The sequence below is a fragment of the Ochotona princeps genome, chromosome 29 (genome assembly GCF_030435755.1).
Source record: "Ochotona princeps isolate mOchPri1 chromosome 29, mOchPri1.hap1, whole genome shotgun sequence".
Taxonomy (NCBI): domain Eukaryota; kingdom Metazoa; phylum Chordata; class Mammalia; order Lagomorpha; family Ochotonidae; genus Ochotona; species Ochotona princeps.
Window position 1 is genome coordinate 3,310,297 of NC_080860.1, and position 24,375 is coordinate 3,334,671.

Genomic DNA, 24,375 nt, shown 5'->3' on the forward strand with positions numbered 1-24,375 from the left:
TTTGGGGCTGTTGGAGGGGGTGGCGGTGAAGTCCTGTCCCTCTGGCCACAGGTGGCCTCTGAAGGCGAAGCAGCCTCCTGTGGCATAGGGCCAAGGGCTTGCCTTTTCACCGTCCTCTCTCCATCCTTGGGGGTCGGAGGGCCCCAACTGCGGAGAAAGTAGCTCTGGGCTAGTGGAAGGCCAGTGACTCCCTGAGTGATCCTGCACACCTGTTAGACAAGGCCCCACCGCCCAGACTCCCAGGCACCAGCGTGGTGACATGGTGGTGAGGCTGTTGTCTATGAAGTCAACATCCTGTGGACACTGGTATGAGTCCAGGCTGCTCCACTTCCCATCCAGGTTTCTGCTGGTGCGCCTGCCACCCACACGGAGGACCCAGATGAAGCTTCTGGCTTCGGATAAGCCCAACTGCAACCAATGTGGCCATTTGGGGAGTGAACCAGCAGATTTAGGAGCTCTCTCTGTGTCTGTAATTACTTTTAAAATAAGGAAATAAAATCACAAAAAAGAACCTGAGGGCTGGTGGTGTAGCATATGTAGTTAAGATGTTTGCAGTGCTGGCATCTCGTGTGTGTGCTGGTTTGTACCCGGTGACTCCACTTCCCATCCAGCTCTCTGCTTGTGGCCTGGGAAAGCAGTCGAGAACGGCCCAACGCCCTGGGGACCCTGCACCCATGTGGGAGACCCCGAAGAAGCTCCTGGCTCCTGGCTTCAGATCGGCTCAGCTCCAGCCTTGCGGCCGTTGTGGTCACTTGGGAAGTGAACCAGCAGATGGAAGAGCTTTCTCTCTGTCTACTTCTCTCTATATATCTGCTTTTCCAATAAGAATAATCAATCTTTTTTAAAAATAAAATAAAATACAAAAATTATAGGGGCAAAGTGTTTCTCCAAGCTTACATTGTCCACCAGAGCCAGCACTGGTTCTTTTAAAAACATATTTATCTGTTTTCAGTTTTTCTTCAAGAGAAAAGTAATTCATCCACTGGTTCACTTCCCAGATGCCCACTGTGGCCAGGGACTGGACTGGAGTGGATTGAAACCAGGAGCCGGGGACTCAGACCAGGTCTCCCCTGTGGACGGCAGCTGTTACCTGCTGTCGCTGCGGGAGCCGATCTACAACTCCAGCCAGCACTGACCTGGGAGACCGGTGCTCCCAGCAGCACCTGAGCTGGCTTACACCTTCGTCCCGGTGCTGGTTCTTGAACCCAGTCCGGATGCAGCCAGGCCCGGAAGGCCGCGACAGGCCGGCTCCTGTGAAGCCGACCCAGCTGTCCTCACCAACACCTGGGATGCACTGCCATCGGCTCCGCTGTCAAGAGGGTAGCACGACTTCCCACAGTCACGGGGGACGACACACTGGCGACAGTGACACAGCCTCCTTCCGTGGGTGGCAGATGCAGGCTTCTCAAGAAAATTGCCGCTTTTGAGCAGGCTCCCATAGAACTTTTTTTCCTCTTACTAAAATTAAGAAAATAATAATAAAGCAACCCACCCTACACAAACTTAAAAAAAGAAGAAAAGAAAAAAATGCCATTGTCGACGTAGAGAAAAAAAAATCTGTGCATTCAGCCTGGAATTAAAACTCAGTGGTGTTTCATGATGGACAGAGTGGAGAAGAAATTCTCACTTAGCTAAAGTTGGGGTCGCCATCCTCTACCCTACAGGAGATGTGACACTCAGTCCTGGCCCCTCCTCCCGAGCGTGGCACCAGGAGTAGAAGCTGCTTCCGGTGCCAGGAGAACGGAGCCCTGTTTGCCTGTGAGAGTTCCCTGCAGCCCCTGAGGTCGCTGCTGAAATCCTCCAGGCGGCTGCAGAATTACAGTGCTCTTACTGGTGACACTTGAGTCCTGAAGAGCCCTTGATAAAGGGAAGTTAGACTGAGATTATCAACACCCAGTCCAGATAGGTCAGAGGACGGGACTCAAGAGCCTGGCTCCTGGCACGCAGGTGGCTGAGGCCGACTGTAGGAGTGGGCCATGGACCCTCCAGGAGCGGATGGCCTGTCCAGCTCCCCGCGGTGGGCCAGGCCCTGCAGTCGGGCCCGCCATCCGCACTCAGGCGCAGCATTCATGCTAGGGCTTGGTGTTGACCATACTTACTGCATCCAGTAGCCAGATGGTCCAAACAACCCGTCGCTGGTGCGGCATGTAAATATTCCCCATGATTACCGTGCCACTGCCGTGTTGACAGTAACGAGGAGGAGGAATTACTCTGAGGAGCTCTCTGACGGCCAGTTAGGCCGCAGGATAGGCTGCCAAGCCGTCTTTGTTGTCCTGGAGGCAGCCAGCTTCGGGGCCAGGCGTGGTGTCCCCTGACTGCTGCCTCTCCAGCCCCCAAAACCCTGACACAACAACCCCCGACAGGCGGACCCCTCCGAGCACTTCACAGCAGAGTTTGGTTCTCGCCATGAGACGGAATTTCCCACTGCCAGCAGCTCTCTGACCTGACGGCTTCCCCTCTTTGCCTTCGAGGCAGCAGAAGGCTCACTTTCTTCATAGACTGCCCTCAGAATTCTTGGTATGAAAGACCTTTCTGTTTGGTTTCTTTGTCTTGTGTTTAGGAGGGAATGTAGGGAACTGATGTTGCAAGGTTTTGGAAAGGAGATAGAATGGGAACGTGTTGAAGAATACAGACACGCTCCTTGTGTGGGCTTGTACGGTCATCAGGTGCAGCACTGGTGTGTCCAGCCTCCCTAAATCACCCCATAGGCCAGTCATTCCAAGAGGGCCACAGTTGGGCCCAGGCCCAATCTCCGAGTTTGTCCACGGGTCTGACAAGTGGTGTCAGTTTGCTCAGGTCTACAGTGCCAGCCGGTGTCCCGGTGTGGCTGTCACAGTCAAGACCCATCCTCATCCTTGTCACTGTCGAATTAGGCTCTATGGGTGACCTGCAGAGGCTGATCCAGGATCCTTTCAGCTCTTCCCTGGGACAAACCCGGAGAGAGAGCACGCATGCTAGGGGCCGGGCTGGGATATTGGCGTCGTTCCTCGGCCAGCAGAGCAGTCCCATGGCCTCAGCTGCGCTGCAGGGTGTGCACCCGCGATTTCAGGAGTTGGAGCAGATTGCCACGTGGACTGGTGTGGAATGGGGATCACAGGTTGGGGAGCAGGCTTCAAAGGGGAACCAAGTGAGAGCCCCAGTCTGTAGTCTGCCCCATAAGCCTCGGTGCTGGTCCCTGGCCTGTGTGTTGGCATCAAAACCATCTCATGATAGAGCATCAGACCAGATGGGGAGGGCTGTCAGACCCGAGCTCAGCCGACCCGCTCGCTGGGCACGTGGCGAAGCCAAGGCTGCAAGTCAGCTGGTCAGAACTCTGGTCACGTCCCACTCTGGAGGGCATTTCAGTCCCCACCAGAGATCCTGTCCACACTTCCTCAGTGTGTGAATCCCTGTTCTGTCCCTGGTTCCGCAGAGCCCCACCACTGAACCACAGTTGGAGTTAATAGCCTGGCTGCCCACTGGTACGTGAGCGTGCTTCCCAGGCCTCCCGGCAGCTTCCTTTCAGCAGTCGCCCCACTGGGAAAGCAGTGGAGGAAAGTCAGCCGCTTTCCAAGATTCATTTATATGCTAACTTCTCCCAGTGACTCCAACATCAGAAAACAAAAGGTCTCCCCAAGTCTCATGTTAGAAATTTCCCCCAAATCCTTTAGAGCTTGGCCACTGTTGCCTGCTGCTCTGCCTGTTCACTCACGGCTGTGGCCGCGTGGACTGGGCCCGGGGCGGGGGACAGCTCATCTCGGCTCCACTGGCGTCAGCTGGGACGACCTGACTTAGCAGGGAGGATACGTTTCTACAATGGCTCCCTGCCCAGGGCTGGCAAGGTGGCACTGGCACCGGGCTGTGCCAGCAGGAACACTGACTCCCTTCACGTCAGCCTTCACCATGACACGGTTGGGCATTTCATGGCCTGGTAACCTCCAGGCTGGTGGCTTTTTATGTGGCTGCTGCTTCCCCTAGAGCACGAACATAGAATCATCCCAGTCACTACTGCTGTGTCTTCCCCTTATTTTCTTTTAAAAAGATTATTTGAAAGAGAGAGTGTGTGTGTGTGATAGAGAAAGCCTCAGTCTTCTCGTTTACTCCCCAGGTGTCTACAGCAGCCAGGATTGGGCTAGGCCCAATGCCAAGGAGCCAAGAACCCATCCGGGTCTCCCATGTGGCTCATGGGCCCAAACACTTGGACCTTGGGCTATTATGAATCTGCTACCTTCCCAGGTGCCTTAGCAAGAAGCTGGATGAAAAGCGGAGCAGGCAGGAGTTGAACTGGCACTCTGACGCTGGCATTGCAAGTGGCAGCTTAGCTTGCTGTGTCACAACAGTGCTACGCCGCCAGCACTCAATTTGTTCTAATTGTGAAATATAAATGACACAAAATGGACGAATTTCCCCATTTATACACATAAAGTGAAAATGGCATGAAGAACTTACACCTTATCGTGCAACCATCATCACTATTTATCCACAGAACTTGTCGCATGCCCAAAGCCAGAAACCATTCCCATTAAACACATACTTACTCATTGCGCCTGCCTGCCTCCCTCCGCCCTTCTACTTTCTGCCTCTACTCCCGTGACTGCTCGGTCCCTCCCGCGAACGGAATCCTACAGCATCTGGCTTCTTTAACGTGGCACCGCGTCCTCAAAGCTAGTCCTCGTGGTACAGGCCTGCCCGTCTGCTTCCCTTCCTTTTTGAGGCTGAGTTGTCCCGTTGCATGACGGTCCCCAGGTGTGTCTCCCACCCCTCGAGGTGGGTCGCTCCCAGCTTCGGGCCGTCACGAAGAACAACGCCGCGAACTCCTGCTGATCAGATGTCTGCATCTCTGCTTTCCGTTCTCAGCCTGGCACGCCATTTCTTCCACCCCAGCTCTGTCGCTTGAAACAGAAAACAGGACTCAGAGGGAGGGGATGCCATCAAACACCACCGCGAATCACAGTCTGCCGCTGTGGTCTTGGGTTCAAGTCCTCAAGCTGACTGGCTAACACCAACTCACGGCAGCCTAGCTCTGCCTGTACATGCCTGTACAGCTCCTCGGCTCCCCAGGCGCTGCCAGACCCCAGCTGTGCCCTCCAGGGAGAAGGCAGCAGTGCTCGCCCTGTGTTTGGGGTTGCTGATGCCTGTGCCTCTTATTACATAATCTGTCATTCTGTGTGCCGCACCAGGCCCCGGTTGCTTGTCAAAAGTCTCTAAAAGCCAGCTGCATCCGCTCCGGGCATCCGGGGGTGCTGCCCCTCCCTCATAGTATTAGTCATTCTGTACTTAGCTAAATTTGACTTTTTATCATCCAAATGATATTTTTGTGGGCATGGGACTTTACATAATGCTACCAACTGCTGCAGGCTAAGAATACTCCCTTTCTGGGGTGTGTGTGTGTGTGGAGTTTTTTTCTCTCCATGAACTTGTGCATGCCTGAGGCAGCATTGTGCAGCTGCTTCCCCAGGTCTGGCTCTTACCCTCCCCTGCCTTTGCCATTTCCCAGCTGGGAGAGAAGTCGTCCCTAACAGCTTCCTAATGGGCCTGCTAATGCTGGCGCTTCTCACTCAGGGCTCTCCGCCTGCAAGGTCTCTGAGGGCTTCCCTGCTGCCTCCCGCCATTCTGGGCCTCAGCAAGAGCAGCTGTGGCCGAGAGGAGAATGTTTGTGGAAAAAGCAGACTGAAGATGCTGAAAGGGGAGGGCAGGAAAAGATGCAGAAATCAGAAATATATAGCCTGCCTGATCAAGGCTTGGCGTCCGAGGTACAAGGCTCTTGCCACCACTTGGCCTGACAGGTGGAGGACTTGGGGGCTGGTTGTGGGTGATGGCAGAATGGAGACCTGGCCTCTTGGGAGGACCTAGGGGCAGCACGTGGAGAGGTGGGGGTGCAGCTCAGCCGTCCTGACTTCCCAGAGCCTCTGCTGCTCAGAGGGCTGTATGCTGGGCCCTTCTCCTGGGGTAGTTTGTGTGCGCATGTGTGTGTGTAGGTGCCTAGCTGTTGTCTTGACGAGGGTACGAGAGCATGAGCTCAGCTCAGAGGGATGAAGTGGCAATGGTAATGAAAGTGGCAGTAAGTGTGGAGCACTCACCGTGCACCAGGCTTGGTGAGTGTGGAGCACTTGCTGGTGTTAACTCTTGGGCACTTTGGTGCAGTGTCAGGAGGTCGGTTACTAGTGTCTGTGCTCCTTTAGACAGGGGTGGGGTGTTCTGGGGAGGGTCAGGGGCTCCCTGAAGGCCTTGGAGCCAGGACGCAACACAGTCTGATCTTAGACCCCAGGCTGCTTTTGGGCCTCTTCCTCCTCCTGTTAGCTTCTCGGTTCTGTGGCCTCTTCAAGATGAAGTGGCTTCCCAGAGGTGCATGAACAACAGTGATACAGTTCTTGGTCTACGGCCTATGTCCTCTCCCCACCAGGTCTAGGTTGGTTCTGGCTGGATCTGACAGGCTCCTCCTAGGTAAGCTGCCTTTAATCAGTCAATCACTTGATCTTTATTTATTTGAAAGACAGAACAAGGATCTTCCATGTGCTGGTTCACTCTCCACATGTCTGCAGCAGCCTGTCTGGACCAGGCCAAAGCTGGGGGCTGGACACTTCATCAGGGTATCCCCTGTGCATGTCAGGGACCCCCTGTCCTTGAGCTGTCACTGTGGCCAGCCAGAGTGTACATTCACAGGAAGTTGGGGTTGATAGTGGAGCTGGGACTGGAACCAGGCATCTGCTTTTGAATGGCTGCTCCTAGTGGCCTCATAACTGCCGTGCTAACATGCCCGCCTACACATCGCCCTCCAGAGGCAGCGGGCTGTGTGTGTGTGTGTACGCGCGTGCGCATGCTGCTTCTGGAAGGAGCAATGAGAAACTGGGATTTGTTTCTGGGCAGGGGAACTGGGTGCTGTGTCCCAGGGACAGGAGAGGATCTCATTTCTACCCTGGACCCGTCTCACCTTTGAATTTTGGAGTTTTCAAAGTATAGATGCTTTACTTGATTGAGGCAAAGTGAGTGCCACAGAAAGAGATCTCCCATCGGCTGGTTCACTCCGTAAATGCCCATTACGCCTGGGTCTGGACTAGGCTGGACCCAGGGGCAAGGAACTCCATCCAGGTTTCCCACCTGGGCATCAGGGGCTCAACCACTAACCTGCTGTCTTCCAAGGTGTGCAAGCAGAAAGCTGTCACTGAAAGAAGAGCCTGGCCTTGAACCCAGGCATGTCCATCTGGGTTATGGGCTTCCCTGCTGGCGTTTCTACTGCTTTTGCAAAGCACCCACTCCAAATAATACTTTATTTGAAAATGAGGAATGCCTAGGTGTATTCCCAAAAGAATGAAAAGTACACAGGCACACAGCGGCCGTCACCACAGCACCGCTCACAATAGCCGGAAGCTGGAGAGAGCCGCCGTCTGTCCACCAGAGGGTGAATGGACACACTGCGTGATCTAAGCGTACAATGGACTCTTGTTTGGTCATAAAAGGAAATGAAGTTGTGATAACAGCTGCCAGGCGGAGCAATCCTGAAAGCATGATGCTAAGTGGATGCGACCAGACAGAAAAGGATACATAGTGTGTTTCCCTTTGTACGAAGTGTCTGGAATAACTGAACCCGTAGAGGCTGGAAGCAGACCAGTGGTTACCAGGTGTTGGGAGGAGAGCTGGCAGAGGGTGGGGAGTTCCTGCTGGTGTGTGCAGGGGCTCTTCAGGGGGTGTTGAAAAGGAACGGCGGCGTGGCCTAGCGGCTAAAGTCCTCGCCTTGAACACCCCGGGATCCCATATGGGCGCCGGTTCTAATCCCGGCAGCTCCACTTCCCATCCAGCTCCCTGCTTGTGGCCTGGGAAAGCAGTTGAGGACGGCCCAATGCATTGGGACACTGCACCCACGTGGGAGACCCAGAAGAGGTTCCAGGTTCCCGGCATGGGATCGGCGCGCATCGGCCCGTTGCGGCTCACTTGGGGAGTGAATCATCGGACGGAAGATCTTCCTCTGTCTCTCCTCCTCTGTGTATATCTGGCTGTAATAAAAATGAATAAATCTTAAAAAAAAAAAAAAAAGAAAAGGAACGGTAATTAGATCCTGGTGATGGCCACACAGCCTCGTGACTAGATGAATGGCCATCACCATTGGAAACGGTGGACTCCGTGGCGTGGAACTGTATCTCAGTTTTTAAGGCTCAGGAGCCCTGTCTCCACCTGGAGTTCCAGGGGCCCGGGCGTGCTTGCTCTGGCACCACCTGCCACATGTGCCGGTCCCTCTGGCCATTCTTCAGCCACCTGCTTTGGTTTCCACGTCAACTGGGACAGCTCCGAGCTATGGTGGCACCGCCCCCTCGCTTGGAACTGAGGCTTTCTGCAGGGGCCAGCTTGAGGCGGGCGGACGTCTGGGCAAGCTCGTAACTTGGCACCCTATGAAACCGGTATTCTTGAAGTGTTTGACATTTATTTAGTGGGAATGAAGAGAGACTGGTATTCTATTAATAGAAGGCACACACAGAAACAGATTCACTCTCGAAGTCACTTCCACCGCCTGAAACGGAGTCCGGGACCTCGAATTTTTAGGAAAGCGGTTTCGACTCAGGCGGCTCGCATCTTTGTGCATCTTTCTTCTTTGCCCCACAGTCCTCTAAATGGAGAGGCCTGTTGAGGATTCAGATGTGAAACTTGGCAGGTGTGGTCTCTGTTGATGCTGAACCTCCTGGCCAGGGGCCGCGACTTCCAGCTGGCTGATTCACTCCTCCTGCTGTGGGCGGGGTGGGGGCAGAGGTGGGAGGGTCAGGGGCAGAGCTGAATGGCTGTTTTGCTTCTTGCCCTCAGGTCTGACCCCAGTGCAGGCTGGCCTGATCTTTTCTCCTGAATCTTGCTTTCACTTTCTGGGTAATAAAAGCCGGGGCAAGGAACTCCTGACCGCTCCCTGCACCACAGAGCCCATGGGCCTGGGGGACCTCCTTTGACTTCCCTCTTTAGCTCCTGCCTGTCCAATTCTGCAGTGTGTGCGTCACCCCTGACCTGCACACAGAGAGGTGTCCAGCTAAGGAGGGGGCTCAGGGCCTCCCCGTGGACCAGGTGTTACCATGGCCAACCCTCTTGTGGGGCAGGTACCTGGGGTAGGTAGCCACTTGGCAGGGGGAAACCTGGGATATTGATTCTGTGCTGGGGTCTAGCATGCGTGGGGCTATGTCCTACTGCTGTGGACTCAAGGAGCAGGGCAGGCTCGCCAAGAAGTCCCGACCCCGGAAGGTCAGTCCCAGAGAGGAGGCGGCCCACTCCAGCAAGGCTTCCCTGGGAGCGTGGGTGCAGCAGTGTGGGGATGGCGTGTGAAGAGCTGCGGCTGCTGCCACCACACCTCCCACTGCCACGCGTAGCCAGCTCTCTTTGCACTTCCATCATCCCCCTCCCTCGCTCTGACTACTGCCTCTTAGCACCTGCAGTCCCAATCCCCTTTCCCCTGACTCGTGCCCGGGCCGCGAACTGGTCATCTCTAGCCATTACCACGTCCTTGGTCTGGTTCTTTTTGCCTCTGTTGAATCTGCTCACCCCTTGCCGGCGTGCCTGGCTATAACCCTTGAAAGAGGGTTGCCCTACAATTAAGCATCATTTTCTGGAACAGTCCAAGCTCCTTAATCACCACAAACCCCAAGCGCTCTCAAGGTGGGCAAACAAAGATGTACTTTGCCTTGTGGTGTGGGCCTAGGTGGGAATCCATTTCTCCTGTTCATTTTGTTTTGTGTAAGCTCCTGGCCTCTGGGTGCTTGGACTCACACAGTCTGCCCGGAGGGACTTGCTGGGCAGGTAGACCACACCCCGGCCCGGCATCAGGCCACTCAGCATTCAGCCTAGCGCCCTCTGGCCGGAGTGTCCCACTCTCCTGGCTGCTCCACTGCAACTCAGTTGAACCATTCCTTCTTTGCATCTTCCTGCTGCAAGCTGAAGTCACATTTCAAGGGAACTCGTGGTGAGAAAACCTGGGTTTGAGGCCGAGAGTGCCCGCTGTGCTGGGGAGCGGGGTCGGCTCCCTGAGCGGAGGGGCGCTGGACACTGTGGAGTCAGGAGCTCCACCTGCCCGGTCCCAGTGCCCTCTGCCAGGTGGCCCCTGTTTGACCTCGTGGTCTCTCAGGCTTTTTGGTCTCTGGTGCTGCTGAGGCTGAGGCCCGACTTTGCGGAGTTCTTGGTCAGCCGGCCTGGAACAGTCCGAGGGTCCTGGCCTCACCGCCTTTCTCGTTGGGCTTCTCCCTGCAGGATGCTGGCCCGTGGGTCCCGGTTCCCAGCACACGGCTGAGCCTTGTGACCTGTCCCTCCTCCTGCGACAGGGATGCTGACGGAGCTGCTCACAGCTGCAGGTAGGACCCACCATCTGTGCGTGGCCTGGCCTCCTTCCAGGCCGCCTTGGTCTTTGGGGTTTAGGGGTGCAGAGGTACTGTGCTGTCTCCTTCCTTTAAAAATGTGATTTTATATGATTAACATGGGGGAGGGAGAGATTTGTTTATTGATTACGCTTCTTGGAGATATTGACTTATCTTCACTAAATAGAAACAGCTGATGTTTCTCTGGTCGCTTTTGAATCCAGACTTGATAAAAGTTGTTCTACCATCTCTGGGGCTGCTTGCTGCTTCGGCCCAGCCTGTCCCTCCCCAGCCCCAGGACACAGGCACAGGACAGACAGCGTTCTGCACCTGAAGTCGTGGCTCCTGGGACTGGAAGCTCCATGTCCACTGCCCTCCGGCCCTGACCGCGGGCCATGCTCACCGGCCTTGAAATGCCAGGCTTGTGTTTTCACGGGCTCTATTCCCTCGGAGCCGTCACCCCCACTGGGAGAAACCCGGGCTGTGCCTGTTGCTGCTGGTGGCAGCAGGTCCACAGGGTCTGCCCTGTGGCCTCCGGTCTTCCAGCCCATCTTGTTCGCTGTGCTCGTGTCTCATCCACAAGCCCGTGCCCTGCGCCAAGAGCTTGTTGTGGAATGGGAGTGAGATGACCCCTCCTTCTCCAGCCCTGAACTCCAGGCGTCCATCTCCTGAGTGCTGGGAGCCATGGACTGAACGTAGATGGAATGGTGGATGCTGCTTCCTGGGAGAGAGCAGGTTCCTGACCGAGCCCCTGCTGTGGGTCGCTGCTGGCCGTGGAGGCTCAGAGATGGCCAGTCAAAGGGGAGGGGGCGGGGAGGGCCCTGTCCAGCCCTGCCTGCTGGCTCTGTCTCCAGTCCTGACCCACAGCGGAGGGTGGCTGTTCCCTCGCAGCTGTGCCTCTAGGCTGCCAGCATGAGCTGTTTTCTCCTCTAATTGCTCACTAGCTGTGGAAAGGCCTCCGAGGCCTCCAAGTGTGAAGGAGAGTGCTATGTTGGTGGTGGTGGTTTTGTGTTTTTTTTTTTTTTTTTTTTTTGGCTTTTTTTGCTTTGTTTTAGCTCACTTCCCTAGGTGTTTTGGCAGCTGGGAGGGGACCCACGGAAGGGCTGCTCTGGCAGCACTCAGCACTGCTCCTCCAGGAGTCACGTGGACACTGAAGCTGTCCCCCCCGAAGTGGTGGGCATGGCCGCCAGCTCAAGGCTGGGGCCCCGGCTGAGCTTCTCTGTCTGTCGGGCAGTCCTGGTAGTGTTGCTGCTGGTCATTGCCCCAAGAGTCCCTGCCCAGCAGGGCCTTGAACTTTCGCATTGCTTCCTTTCTTACCGGAAGGGAGGTGGTTCCTCCCCTGGACAGCAGCTGCCTCCCAGGGAGCTCGTGGGAAGGGCCTTACAAGGCGCAGAAGGCCCTCAGGTCCATGTCACACCCTTATCAGCATTTGTTCCTGAGGTGTGTCCCACGCACCATTGGCTGGTTTATGGCCTGGTTTATGTCTGTGCTATCCCAACGGGGTCCTGAACCCTCTTTTTTCAGCCCTGCCAGCAGCCCTGCCATCCTTGTCCACCACATCCCATCAGCCTCTCATCACAATGACTGCCCTGCCCCCAGCAGAATCCTGGGCTCCGTTTGCCCTGAACTCTTTGGGCAAGTGCCCAGTGCCTGCCAGCAGCCTGGGAAGCCTGGGAGCCCTGGGGGCGGGGCGGGGGAGGGAATACATCCTGCCAGGGTAGCCCAGTTACTTCCCAGAACTAGAGACCCTGCGTCACTGCCTTGGAGTCTCTGTGTTTCCTTCTCCAGACCCCAGTGGGGGCATTCGGGGGCTCCTTCTGCACCTGCCTCTGAGCACCCCTGGCAGATTGTGGCTGCAGGGGGCATAGAGGCCCCCCCAGGATGACTGAGAACCAGAGCCCTCCTCTTCTGCATGGGAGGCGGGGGCAGTGTTTATTTTTAGAGGTGCTCCTTGTACACATTTCGGAATGTGGGGGTGTTTGGGGTTATGTGTCCCAGCTCAGCTTGGCCCAGGGGCAGAAGCACCTGCAGAGAGAGTCTGCCTCAGAGAAGGGGTCTCCAACAGGGACAGCATTTGCTGTCGGCGCTCACTGACTCTCCCCACCGCTAGGAGGAAAATTGTTGCCTTTTTGCACAGGTCCACAGAGCTTCCGGCACAGCTGCCGGGGTGGGGACTCAGTAGGGAGGGTCCCTGGAGCCAGGGGTGCTTCCTGCCAGTGTGTCTGTGACAGGCCTCAGAAAGGCCACCTTCTCTGAGGAAGAAGACAGCCAATGACATTGGCAGGACCTCAGACCACAGCAGCAACTGCCACTGGCGTTGCATAGCTCTCTCCCCACATGCTCACGCCAGCCCTCTGTCCCGGAAGAGGAGGCTGGTGCCAGAGGTGATGTGGCTTTCATCCACTCCCCTGCCTAGCCTGTGCTTCCCTGTCGCTTCTCTGAGGCAGCCTCTGCCCCTCATGGGAAACTTGGCCATTGCACTCCCTTGGGGTTAGGTCTATTAGAAGCTGCAGCCCCAAACAGGAGGAGCTGGGGTGGAAGGTGAGGACCCCAGGCGTTGGCTGGGAGTGAGGCTGCTGCCCTCTGGTTGGGAGGGCAGGGAGCTGCTGTCCCCATGGTACCAGGGGGAGAGATGGGCGGGACCTAGGCCCCAGGTCATGCCAGGGCAGCTGTGTCACTTTGTCCCATGGTGCTTTGACCCACAACCAGTGCTGCTTGGAGAGTACAGGCACTTCTCCACCTGTTCTCAAGCTCCCACAGCCCCCGTGCACCTGTCCCGGGAAGCCTGGCCTCTTCAATCCCCCTACGTCAGAACGCTGACAACCCACAGTGCGTGTTCCCAAGAATGTCCTTTATTGCACCCAATATTTTATATTTTCTGTATGTATTTTCTGGTGTGTATTTCTGTATTTTCTGGTGTGTAGTTCTGACTGTGACTGTCAGTCATGTGTTGAGGTTGGCACAGGCAATTCAAGGCACAGGAAACGGCCTAAGTGTGGGGAAGCTTGGGTGGGGTGTCAGGCGGGGAGCTGGCCTGGCCCATGCCACACTGGTTTAGCCGCAGTATTTGGGGCTGGGGACTCCTCCACAGGACAGCCTGTGGGTTCTCAGCCTGGAAGCCCCCTCCCATACCCTTCCTTCTTCCTTTTCCTACTGTGCTTAATTGTTTTTATTTATTTATTTTTTAATCTACTGGAAAGGCAGAATGACAAAGAGAGAAATCTTCCATCTGCCGGTTCTCTCCCCAAACGCCAGCAAGAGCCAGGCCAGAGCTAGCCAAGTCCAGGAGTCAGGAACTCCATCCACATGACCCACCCATGTGGCTGGCAGACCAGCCAGGTACATTGGCAGGTACATCAGCAGGTACTTGGTTGGGAGGAGCACCCAGGCCCAGACCCCCGCACTGCGATGTGGGATGCAGGGGTCCCAAGTGGCGGCTTCACGCTCTGCGTGCGCCCTTTGCTTGCCTTTCTGGTGGGGAACCCCTGCTGTACTTGGCAATGCTCTCCAGGAGCCTGCACTTACAACCTTGTTTTACCAGCAAGGAGACACCTGGAGGCGTCCCGTTGTGAGCCAGCCTCTCGTTTTTTTTCCCTGGTAATGGGTGCCTTATCTGGAGGATCTTTTGGGGACCTGTTCTGTGTCATTTCCTAGCTTTGTCTCTTCCCACACTTTCCAAGACAAGAGCCCTGCCTCTGTCGGCGGCTTTTACTCCCAGAGACAGTGTCCAGGGCTTGGGCGCTCAGAGAGGTCCCCAAGACGACGCCGTTCCAAACCAGGGTGCTGTGAGCTGCAGGTCGTTGTTTCAGCAGCACAGCCGAGCTCACGGCGGATCGACATTGGTTCGTCCAATGTGTATTTAGTGAGTGCCTGCTAGTCTAAGAGCTGAGTATAAAGATTCTTGAGACAGTAAAGATTCTGGCCCTGCTAGTGGAGGCAGACAAAATAATAAAGGGACGGGCGGTAAAACATGCGAACATCGACATCCCTCCGATCCGCAGGGAATGGCCGCAAATCCCCGGGGTACCATGGGGCCGTGCATGTTTCAGCTCCCCTCGCACAGCAGTGCAACATTTGCACATGACCCATGCGCATCCTCTGCTAGCCTTTAAATCAGCCCTAGATTACTTTAATATAAATAGTTGTACCATTTAGAGGATAAAGAAGAAAAAAAAACCATGCATGTTCAACATGGATGTAACTTTCCCTGCAAATACTCCTGGTCTGTGATTGCCTGAGTCCGTCAGTGTGGACTCTGCAGGGAGGGAGGCCAGGCAGTAACGGAAGCCATATGAAGCAGGAGAGAAGTCTTCCTAGGCTGGGGCAGTTGAGCAAAGCCCCAGAGAAGGTGAGGGAGTGAAGCAGGAGGAGCATGCTGGGGCTGGAGCCTTGGGGCTTCGGGATGGCCAGGGACGGGAGTGAAGGAGAGGAGCAGCGGAGGAGGTCAGTGGGGAGCTATCCGTCATGTTGTTGGAGTCACATCAGCATTCGGGCCTGACCGAGTGACACAAAGCTACTGAAGCGTGTGGGCAGAGCAGGGACGGGCTCTGCGTTTTGAGAGGATGGTTTCTGGGGGCTGGTGGTGTCAGTCCTACGGGATGAAGAGACAAGCAGACAGACTACCACAGCAGTGAAAGGGGTGGGTACTTGGGTTGGGGTGGCCTCTGGGGAGGGGTGTGGGTGTTAGGCTCTGGGTTTGTGCTAAAAAGCAAACTGCAGGTGCTCCCTGTTGAAAAGGAAGGTTCCTATGGATTAGGAGGACCCAGGAAATCTTCCAGTCCAACCTTCTGTAACTTGCTGGGACCCCTAGGCCTTACTTGTCCAATGTCACACAGCAAGCAGGGTGGCTGTGGAGCCAGGGTCAGTGTTTTTGCTGCTAAATTGGTGGGTGGTTCCACGGAGCAGAAGGGCTGCAGAGGGGCCAGCTCCAGGCTCCTGCTGCTGAGCCATGGTAGCCTGGCAGCATCAGCCATGGCAAAGATTGCAGCCTCTGCAGACACATGGGCATCTGAGCATTGCTGGCACAGGGCTCTGTTAGCGGCTCTCCCTGGCTATTGTTTTAGCCTCAGCGAGGCTGCAGTCTTGACGCTGTCCGAGGGCTTGGACATTACCCTGTCAGCTTTTATTGAGCTGCCTCTAATGGCCAGGCAGGAGGAAGCAAGGCTTAGAGTTAGGGTCTGTGCCAGTTGGATCACAAGACCCATGTGTGAGGGATGAGCAGGGACTGGCTGGCAGGTCACTGGGTCTGTCCACTCCAGGACAGGCACTGGGCAGCCTCAGCCACCCGGAGAACACATGCAGAGGCCTTGTGAGTATGTAGAGGGTCTGTTTAAATCTGTGATGGAGTCCTTTGTGATAAGGAGGGCACAGAGGGGCAGTGAGGTTTCGCTTATCCGGTGAGGAACCACTGTGCTCTGGGAAGCCACTGCGTGACATCGTGAAGGTGGCACGTGGGCTGGAGGGCATTTTTTCAGTTGGCAAGGTTGCTCTGAGGACAAGCTTAAAGGCCTCTGTGTCCATGCAGTTCCCTGCTCAGCAGGGCAAGGCCCGGGAAGCCTCTTCAAACCCCTCAGTGCCTACAGAAAACATTCTCCTTTGGCTCTCCTGGGAGGAGCTGAATCTGCAATCCCAAGGTTGAGGACTGGGTTCGGAATCCAGCTGATGCTTTTTCTTTCAGCCATTTCATTCGATCTGTCCCCGTCACAGTCTGGGCACTACCGAGGACTGACAAGTTGGTAATTACTCCCACTGACTGATTTACGCTGGAGCCCTCCTGCGCTCACAGTGGATCACAGGACTGGGCTAAACAGGCAGGGCTAGCCCTGGAGCCAGCGGAGGTGGGCTGAGGGGGGCCCTTGTCCTTTTGGGCGCCTTCCTTGGAGGTTGGAGGAAGCGGGGCGGACAGTAAGGGCGCTGGAGACTAACTCCAGGCCTCCAGCAGATTGGGACAATGTCTTCACCCCGTTGCCCCCTTCCTCCCCAGTGTCCCCCCAACCGCGACCCTCTGCTAGCTGCAGCCCTGAAACGCATTGCCCAGGGCTTCCTTGCCGTTCTAGTCCCCCATGCTAGGTAAACTCTCAGGTATACACCCACCCCCAACACCTGAGGGAAGGTGCTGCACCCAGGCTGTTCCTGACCGGGCACTGCCAGGCTGTTTCTGACCGGGCACTGATGGGGGCTTTAGACTTGCACTCCACTTTGGGCTCCAGTTTGCTCAGAAAAGGGGGCTGGCTGGCTTGTCCCCAGCAGGCATGCTCCCAAAACACCCCAAGAGACAGGTGCTATGTGGGTGGCAGGGGCTTAGGCAGGGCAGTCATTCAGCACCTGGGAAATGGGGTTGTGTTTGAGGGGTTTAGGAAACTGCTGCTGTCTCCATTTTACACAGAGGGGTCCATGTCCTGTCATGAACCCTACAAACCTGTCCCGGAGGTGGCCTGGATTTGCAAAGACAGTGACCCAAGGAGGCAGAGTGACTGAGAAGTGCAGAGCCGGGTGCCGGCTCCCACTGGGCCTGCGCCTGGGAGAGGACCTACATGATTGTTGAGGGAGCCGTGTTTCACCTTCTAAGTACCCATCAGCCCACCTTGCCAAGCAGCTGCACTGTGCAACGCAGCCCACTGTTCTGTGATGACATGCATTGGCGTGGGCCGGGGCAGGGGAGTTGCAGTTAATGCAGGCTGCCGGGGTCACCCTCTCGCCACTCTGTGTAAAACGAGGACAGCAGTGCTTTCAGCGTGCTGTGGTGAGGATGGAGGGAGTGAACGTGTGTGGGGTTCCCAGGAAGGGCTGTGCCAACGTGGACTGCCCCCATCATTCCCCCAGGGCTGCCAAGCTCTCGGCGAGGGTACGTTCTTCTGGCTGTCCCCGGGGAAAGGGCCTGGTGCACCTGCGACCCTCTCCTCCTATGAAGGGGCTGACCGAGGGAGGCCCAACAGCTGGAGGAGAGGAGTACCTCTGAGGGGCTGTCGGTGGCCCTGGAGCTGCTCCTGCTGGGCAAAGTGTCGAGGGCAGGCGAGGGGCTATGGCAGCAGTCAGGGTCAATAGAAGAACAGTGACGCAGGCGCGAGGAGGCAGACGACAGCCCTCTGCAGTGCCGCCGGGCTGGCCAGGCTGGCTGCCTCTCCGGCTTATCCTGGGTTCAAAGCCCTGGCCCCAGTGTCAGCTTCCTGATTTGCATCCTTGGGTGTCACCCTAGGAATACAATGAGGAAGGGCCAGAGGACGCCTGATTCACCTTTTGCCTTCCTCATCCGAGGGAGACCTAGGATGATGGTGCAGTCTTCAAATTTTTTGTTCATTTGCAAAAATGGCTGCTCTTAGCAGTTCAGCTGAGATGGCTGCTGCAGCAGAGGACCAGTGTTCAGTATCTGGCTCTGCCCCAATTCCAGTGTCTTACTCCTTCAGACCCCGGAGACAGCGGCCGTGGCTCAAGGGCTTGGGTTCCTGCCATCTACCTGGGGAACCCGGATTGATTTTCCAGCTCCTGGCTGGCCAGGGGCCATTGTAAGCATTTGAGGGAGTAGATCATTGTGTCAGAGCTCTATCTGCCTGTTTCTTTCTGTCTGCCTCTCAAATAGTTTTTGTTTGTAAAAATGACAGCTCTTTGTGAGCACAAAGAAGGGACACAGTTTTGCAGCTGCCTGCTGGGGCCAAGCCATGGGCCTGGGGGGGCTGCTCACCTGGAGCAGAGAGCAGGCAGGTGAGGGGTGAGGCTGACGGGCAGCTGGGGCCATCCGAAGGCAGCAGCTGATGTGATGGGGTAACTTTTCACAGCAAGGGAGCTCCCCAGGAAAGAAGGGAGAAGGGCTAAGAGAGCATGAACCGGTGCCTTTGGTCCTTAAAGCGCATGCTGTGTTTGGGAGTGTCTGAGAGTCCCAGGCAGGGTCAGAGGCCGGAGTGGAGGCTGGGAAGGGCCTGGAGCCGGCTTCAGGGTCCTCAGTTGTTGTCCTTTTGGGCTGCGTGGCATGTATATGCTACTCTCGGCCACCCTCTGTCTACATACAGGTGTCTCTCCCATCCTGTGGTGGCACCTCTGGGCGCAGGGTGCCTGACACCTGCTGCCCCGCCTCACAGTGCTGCATCCTCCTGCTCCCCAACAAGCCTGTCCCACCCCCTTCTGAGAGCGTTCCTCAGGGCCTGTGGATTGAGCCGTTTCCCACTAGGAGGGAAGGGGAGCTCCTCATGTAGTCAGCTTCTGCACTTTGCCGCTTTGAACATCAAGTCTGAGGAAGCTTGACCCCCTATCCTGGCTCACTGCACCCCAGCTGATGGCTCTGCTGGGGCCTGAGCGGGACTCCACCTGCTCAGCAGGCCATGACCCTTCCGGCCAGGACGTCCTTGGTGAATTTGTGGGTGGACCCTGAAACTGAAGAGGAGGCAAATGGTCCTCACGCCCTGGTGGTCTTGCTTCTCCCTGGCCAGCCCAACTGACCCTGCTTTGTCCACCCTCCCTCCCTGGCAGCAGGAGGTGGCTGGGTGTGAATGCAGGAGGGCAGGGAGGGTAACCTGGCTCCTGGAAGCCTGGGCGCTACCTTTCACTCTCCGTGGCTGGCTGTACTCCTTGCATGGCCTGTACCAAGAACGGTTTGGATGCCTCTGGTCTCCCCGCGGCCCTCCGGCTGCGATGCATTGTTCTGGACGTGTCCCCTGCATCGCCACAGAGGGCCGGCAGAGAAGAGCGATTGTGCTGTTCCCATCTGGCTGCAGCCGCTTCCCCAGCCCTGTCCAGCTGCTCCCCATTACCCACTGTCCAGCGGCAGATGTTGGGGCGAGGTCAGGCTGGGAGCTGGGGACCTGCCTGTCAGCTTCACGTGAACGTCTCCAAAGCTATTTCTGGCCTTGCCATTATCCCAACGGCTTCAGGCGATAAATATAGACACGGATTGCAAAGCCCCAGTGGCAGGCAGGCAGGCAGGCAGCACTGGCGTGTGCGGACAAGGACTGGGTTATAAATAAACTGCTGGCACACCTCCCCAGCCGCGCAGCACCACTGCCCAGCGTGCGTGGGCTCGGGAAGACACGCCTCTTTAGCCGTCCCTGTCCAAGCACACTCTCGTACATGGTGGGTGGGTTGGGGCCCACCGAGGGGAGCGGAGGAGGCACAGCCTGCAGTTCTTCGCTGAAGGGATGTAACAGGGTCGCCCCAGGCAGCCACATAGAGAGAAAGGCCCTCCAGTGTCCCCCAGTTCCCCCTTTGCAGACCCCTGGCTTCCTTAGGCCTCACTGTGGTTGAGAATACACCAGTGCAGCTGAATAAAAGGAACTGGGTCTAGAAGGTTCTCACGCCTGGGACCTGTGGTCCTGCCAAGTGGCCCCTAGGTGTTCACAAGCCTCAGCTGGTATTCTCCTCTGGGATTCCCTTCTGTTTCCAGGTCCAGTCAGTTCTGGGACCTCCCACCAGGCTGGAGCTGCCAGGGAGGATTCTAGAAGCCCAGGGCGCGAGGCTGGCTCTCCCCCACCTCTCTGCCCCTTTTGTGCACCTTGGTGCTTGGTTCTGTGTTTTCTCTCCTCCATTCCCACCCAGTCCCCATCTTCCCACTGCTTCCTCTCGACTAGAAGCAGATAGATCTCTGGGGCTGGTGTCGGGCAGAGAGCAGACTGTGTCCCCAGGGGACACTCTTCTTGGAACAGCAGAGAAGTCAGAAAGGTAGCAAGGCTCCTCCTGGCAGCTCACCGTGAGTCCGACATTGTGGCTTTGCAGTCGCCATGGGAGTGGCGTCTGTGAGCCCACTGCCCTCCTGTGATGACATTGGTGGCCACGTGAGTCAGGCACCGCAGGGAGTGACACTAGTGACCACACAAACACTGGCTGATGCCGGCATGTCACTGATGGCAGATAGGCAGTGGGCCGTCCTCCGGCGTTCGCAGCATCTACCGGCCTCAGTGGACCTAGGCAACCACAAAGCCACTTTAGCTCCTGGAGTCCCTCATGGACCCTGAGCCAAGTGCTGCAAAGGTGAATTAAGCCCTCCCTGACTTCTCTGGTGTGAGGAACCTGTGAGCCACCAGGGCGACGGAGCCACGGGCAGGTGGCATCGGCCAAGCCCTGTGGAAGCAGTGTGGAGGGATGAGGCGCTCCCAGGGGGATCCTCAGAGGCTGATGGGCATGATGAGAGTGCCCTGCACAGAGCTAGGGTTGGTTGCGAACTAGAGAGAGGCAGAGGGCACCAAGGCAGGACGGCGCCACCAACTCCTGTGTAGGAGACAGGCCGTGCTAAGGGCAGGGCGAGGTGGGGGGCCTCAATGTGCCAGTTAAGTTTTGATTTCATCTTGAAATCCAAGGGGGGCGTTGAAGGGCTTTCATCAGAGGGTGCACACGCACTGATGTGTGTGTTAGAAAAAGCTTCATCCAGCTCGGTGTGGGTGACGGGGCGGGGGCGGGGAGGAAGGGCAGGCTGCTGGCAGCAGCACAACGCTTTGCTTTGTTGAACACCTAAAAGATTTTTTTTTTTTTTGGCTTTCCACTGAGCCCGTTAAATGAGGATGTGCACATGTGGGTGCACACCCAAAAGACATTGCTTCTGAAGGTGACAGCACAGGCATCATCGGCAAGGGCTGGCGAGGGGCCCAGCTGGGCACGAGGCTGTTTGGGCCCAATTTGCTCAGCTGTCCTTGTCACCAAAGGGTGACTTTTGTCCAGCAAGCATGGCCCTGCCAGTAGCCTGGGTCTGGAGTAGAGATAGCTGCCTCCCCGGAGACCAGCCTGGCCTGGCTCCCTGGTCCCGCCAAGCTACCCAGGCCCTGGACGCAGCTCCCAGATCCTCAACCCAATGCTGTTGCTGGACTGGGAGCTGGTTCTGTGGATGTGAGCTGATGGACAGGATGAGGAGAGCAGGGACAGGGTGTCAGCTGCCATCTTGCCCTGTGGGGCAGGGGCGACATGGCAGGGAACAGCACGGTCCACCTCTTCGCAGCCTGGGACGGTCAGAGCCGACACCTCCAAAGGCCATCTCCAGTCCAGGCCTCTGTTTATCACATAGAGAAGCTGATCCGCAAAGGGGTGAATGGGGGGGCGCAGACAGAGCCTGCCCTGATCCCTGAAGCCTGCCCTGGAACCTGTGGGAGGCATTTCTGTTCGCCTCAGAGCTAGGTAGGAACCTCATGGTGCTGGCCTGGGCTGCTGTCCTGCCATGCTCGCTGCCCCCTGTGATGGACTCACAGGCCACAACGGTTCCTCCTGGGCAAACCTCGCTTTGTCTTGCAGCTGCTTCTTCCGCTTGTACCGTCTTGGCTGGGCAGCGCTAATGTCTGCAGCTGGCTCCTGTGGCTAGGGAGATAGCTCAGTGCTCAAGTCAAGTTTCTGTCTTGGAATCCAGCAGATCTGGGCTCCATGGCCTTGGACAAGGTGGTGTGACCCACTGAGACCCCAGAATAGACATCACACAGCAGTGGCCTCACTGGGTGGGCTGAATTAAGCCCAGGCTGGGTTAGCTACCACGGGTGGCATCATTGGCCCGGTCAGCTACCCTCTGGAGCAGATGGTGACAGCAGGGAAGATCGAGGCTCAGGAAGGCTGTGAATGCTAAAGGTCCTTTAGCCACCACCTGCCTGGCTCTGCCCTTCACTTTTGTGGGGTGCCTCTCTCTACAGCAGTGACTCACTCCCCCCATACGTACATGCACAGCTCTTCCATGGGTGTGTGACAGCTGAGGGCAGCGGCAAGAAACGGTCTCTGGTCAGAAGTCAGGAACCAGCCGGATAACCTTGAACGAGTCCCTGAGGACCCGGTTTCCTCTGCCGGGAACTCCTGCACTGTAGGTCCTGGGTATGGTGTGGGTTTCTTGGCTCTGTCAGCATACACTTGAGGGGTGTCTGACGGCTGGTGTTGGGGGAGGCTTTGGGAACCTTCTGTTCCTCTTTCCAGTCCTTTCTGGGCCAGGCACTGGCAAAGCCTGTTCTCTCTGGGATACAGAGGAGAAACCGGTCCTTGGGTTGCTCAGAACAGGTGTGCAGGCCCGCCCATCCCGTCACTGCAGTGCCCCGCCAGGACCCAGACTGGGGCCTCTACGAAGGCAAGGCTGTGGTAGCATCCCACACCACTCCTGCCTGGGCCATGGTACTTCCTGTGCAGACGGAGGTTGGAGGTAGTCATTGCTCTAGGGGTTACTGACTTCCTGCATTCCTGGCCTGCTGGATGCCCACGGGGCTTTGGCTGGCCTTCGAGGGACGGAGCGGGTAATATCTGCACTGTGTCACTGTGCCTGAGCCACATGCATCAGGGGACAAGTGTGAGAGGCAGCCAGGCCTCAGCAGGCTCAGCCCAGGGCCAGCCAGGTGAGGACCTTGCTAGGAAGCCCTCTCCGAAGGCCTAGTTTGGCCTCTTGCCTGCAGCAAACCCCCAGGTCGCTTCTGCTCCATCCCCTGACTATCTTAGCTCCTTTAAATCAGTCAGGAAGGTGAGACTTCGGTGAGATAAGTACTTCAGAATGAGTCCCCGCCACCCTCAGTTGGCCCAGCTCGCCACTCCCATAGCAGTGAGACTGCGCGGTTGCTGTGGCCTGCTGGCAGCTGGATGTTGGATGATGCCAGTGTCCACTTGGTCCACCCAGGGCAGCTGTGGTCTCTGCCGGAATCTCGTCCGGGATTTGTCCCTGAGGTGAAGTCTAGTCCCAGAGCTGCTCCTGCCAAGCCCTGCCTAAGCCCTATCTCACCAACGTTGTCCAGTCCAGGAGATCCGTGGGGTCATCCACGGTGCACTCCTGCCCCAGGGCTGCTGCTGTTGGCCGAGGTGAGAGCCAGGCAGTGTAGGTGCTGCTTTCCACCTCGGGCTTGGAGGTTAGGAGACATGAACCAGATCGTGGCATGTCTGCATCGGTGTGGGGCTCGCAGGGAACTGTGCCTTCACCTTGCTCTCCTGTCCAGCACCCACCTAGAGTTGCTACTTCAGGGAAACGAATGTGAGTTGCAAATCTGCTTAAGGCGGGGCAGGGTGGGGGAGAAGTTGGGGCCAGAGGGGGCGCCCGCGCCATAGAGACTCCTCCGGCCGCCATGTTGTGTGCGTTAAGGACCATCATTCAGGTTTGTTTGCTTTTGTGTTAGAATACTGTTGGTTTTTATACATGGTTCCACATGTTATAGCTCAAGCCAACCACAATTGAGAAACACTTAGAAAAAGTCCTGAAAAGCAGAACTTGAATTTGCTGTACATTGCGTGAATCCATGAGAGTGGTGTGCAGGCGTTGTATTAGGTGTCACAGGTAACCGGGGGTGACTTGAAGCCTACACGAGGATGAACGTTGGCTCTTGGCAAATACATGCTACTTCCCGCAAGGGGCTCCAGCACCCAAGGGTTCCCGTGTGCGCCAGGGCCCCGGCAACCAGTCCTCTGCGGATTCTATTGGGCGACTGTTAGCAGCGTACCTGAAATGGCTTGTATCTGTGCCATTCACTCAGAGTGCATCACTCAGCAGCATTTAGTCTGTTCACGGAGTTGTGCGACCACAACCTCAGTCAGTTTTAGAACATTTTCATCATCCTGAAGGGAACCCATAGACACCACCCCCTACCCCAGGCAGCCACACATCTTCTTTCCTTCTCTGTGGATTTGCACGCCCTGGGTGTGTGATATAAATGAAGTTATGCACCGTGTGACCTCCGCATCTGGCGTCTGTCACTCCTTCTCAGATCTAGTTGTGCTGTAGCGTGTGTCAGAACTCCAATGCTTGCATCGTAGGGGTAGGCCACGGTTTGTTCCTCTACGCATCTGCTGATGACAGCACATTTTCAAAGGGAGATTCTGCAGCTTGCACACAATCCTAAATTGGAATAGGGGCAGCTTAGTAGGGGCACATAAACAACAGAAACGGAGCTTTCCGGAAGGGCTGCTGGGGACCAGGGTGAGAAGTTGAGCGAGGAAATGACACCCAAGGTCTGTTGTTTGATCCATTGTTCACAAGGGAGGGAGAGAGGGAGGTGGAGGGTCCAGGAAGGGGAGGGGATCCAGTTCAGACCTCCCGTTAGCAGCCTTCCTCCAAAGCCCCAGGGCAGATGCTAAGCACAATAGATGACAGCTTCGCCTTGACATGGTGGAGGGATGTAGCTCTGCTGGAGGTGGGTGTGAAGAGGGTGGGGCTGCAAGCTGG

General features: G+C 56.5%; 1 protein-coding gene across 9 annotated transcripts in view; it reads left to right on the forward strand.

Annotated features, from left to right (window-relative positions):
- The window catches only part of PITPNM2 (phosphatidylinositol transfer protein membrane associated 2), a 122,542-nt gene that overhangs the window by 22,777 nt on the left and 75,390 nt on the right, over positions 1 to 24,375 (forward strand). For all 9 annotated transcript variants that reach the window (XR_009244405.1, XR_009244403.1, XR_009244404.1 and 6 more), the window contains exon 2: positions 10,192 to 10,292. The gene's annotated coding sequence lies outside the window, so the exon portion shown is untranslated. The remainder of the gene's footprint in view (positions 1 to 10,191; positions 10,293 to 24,375) is intronic.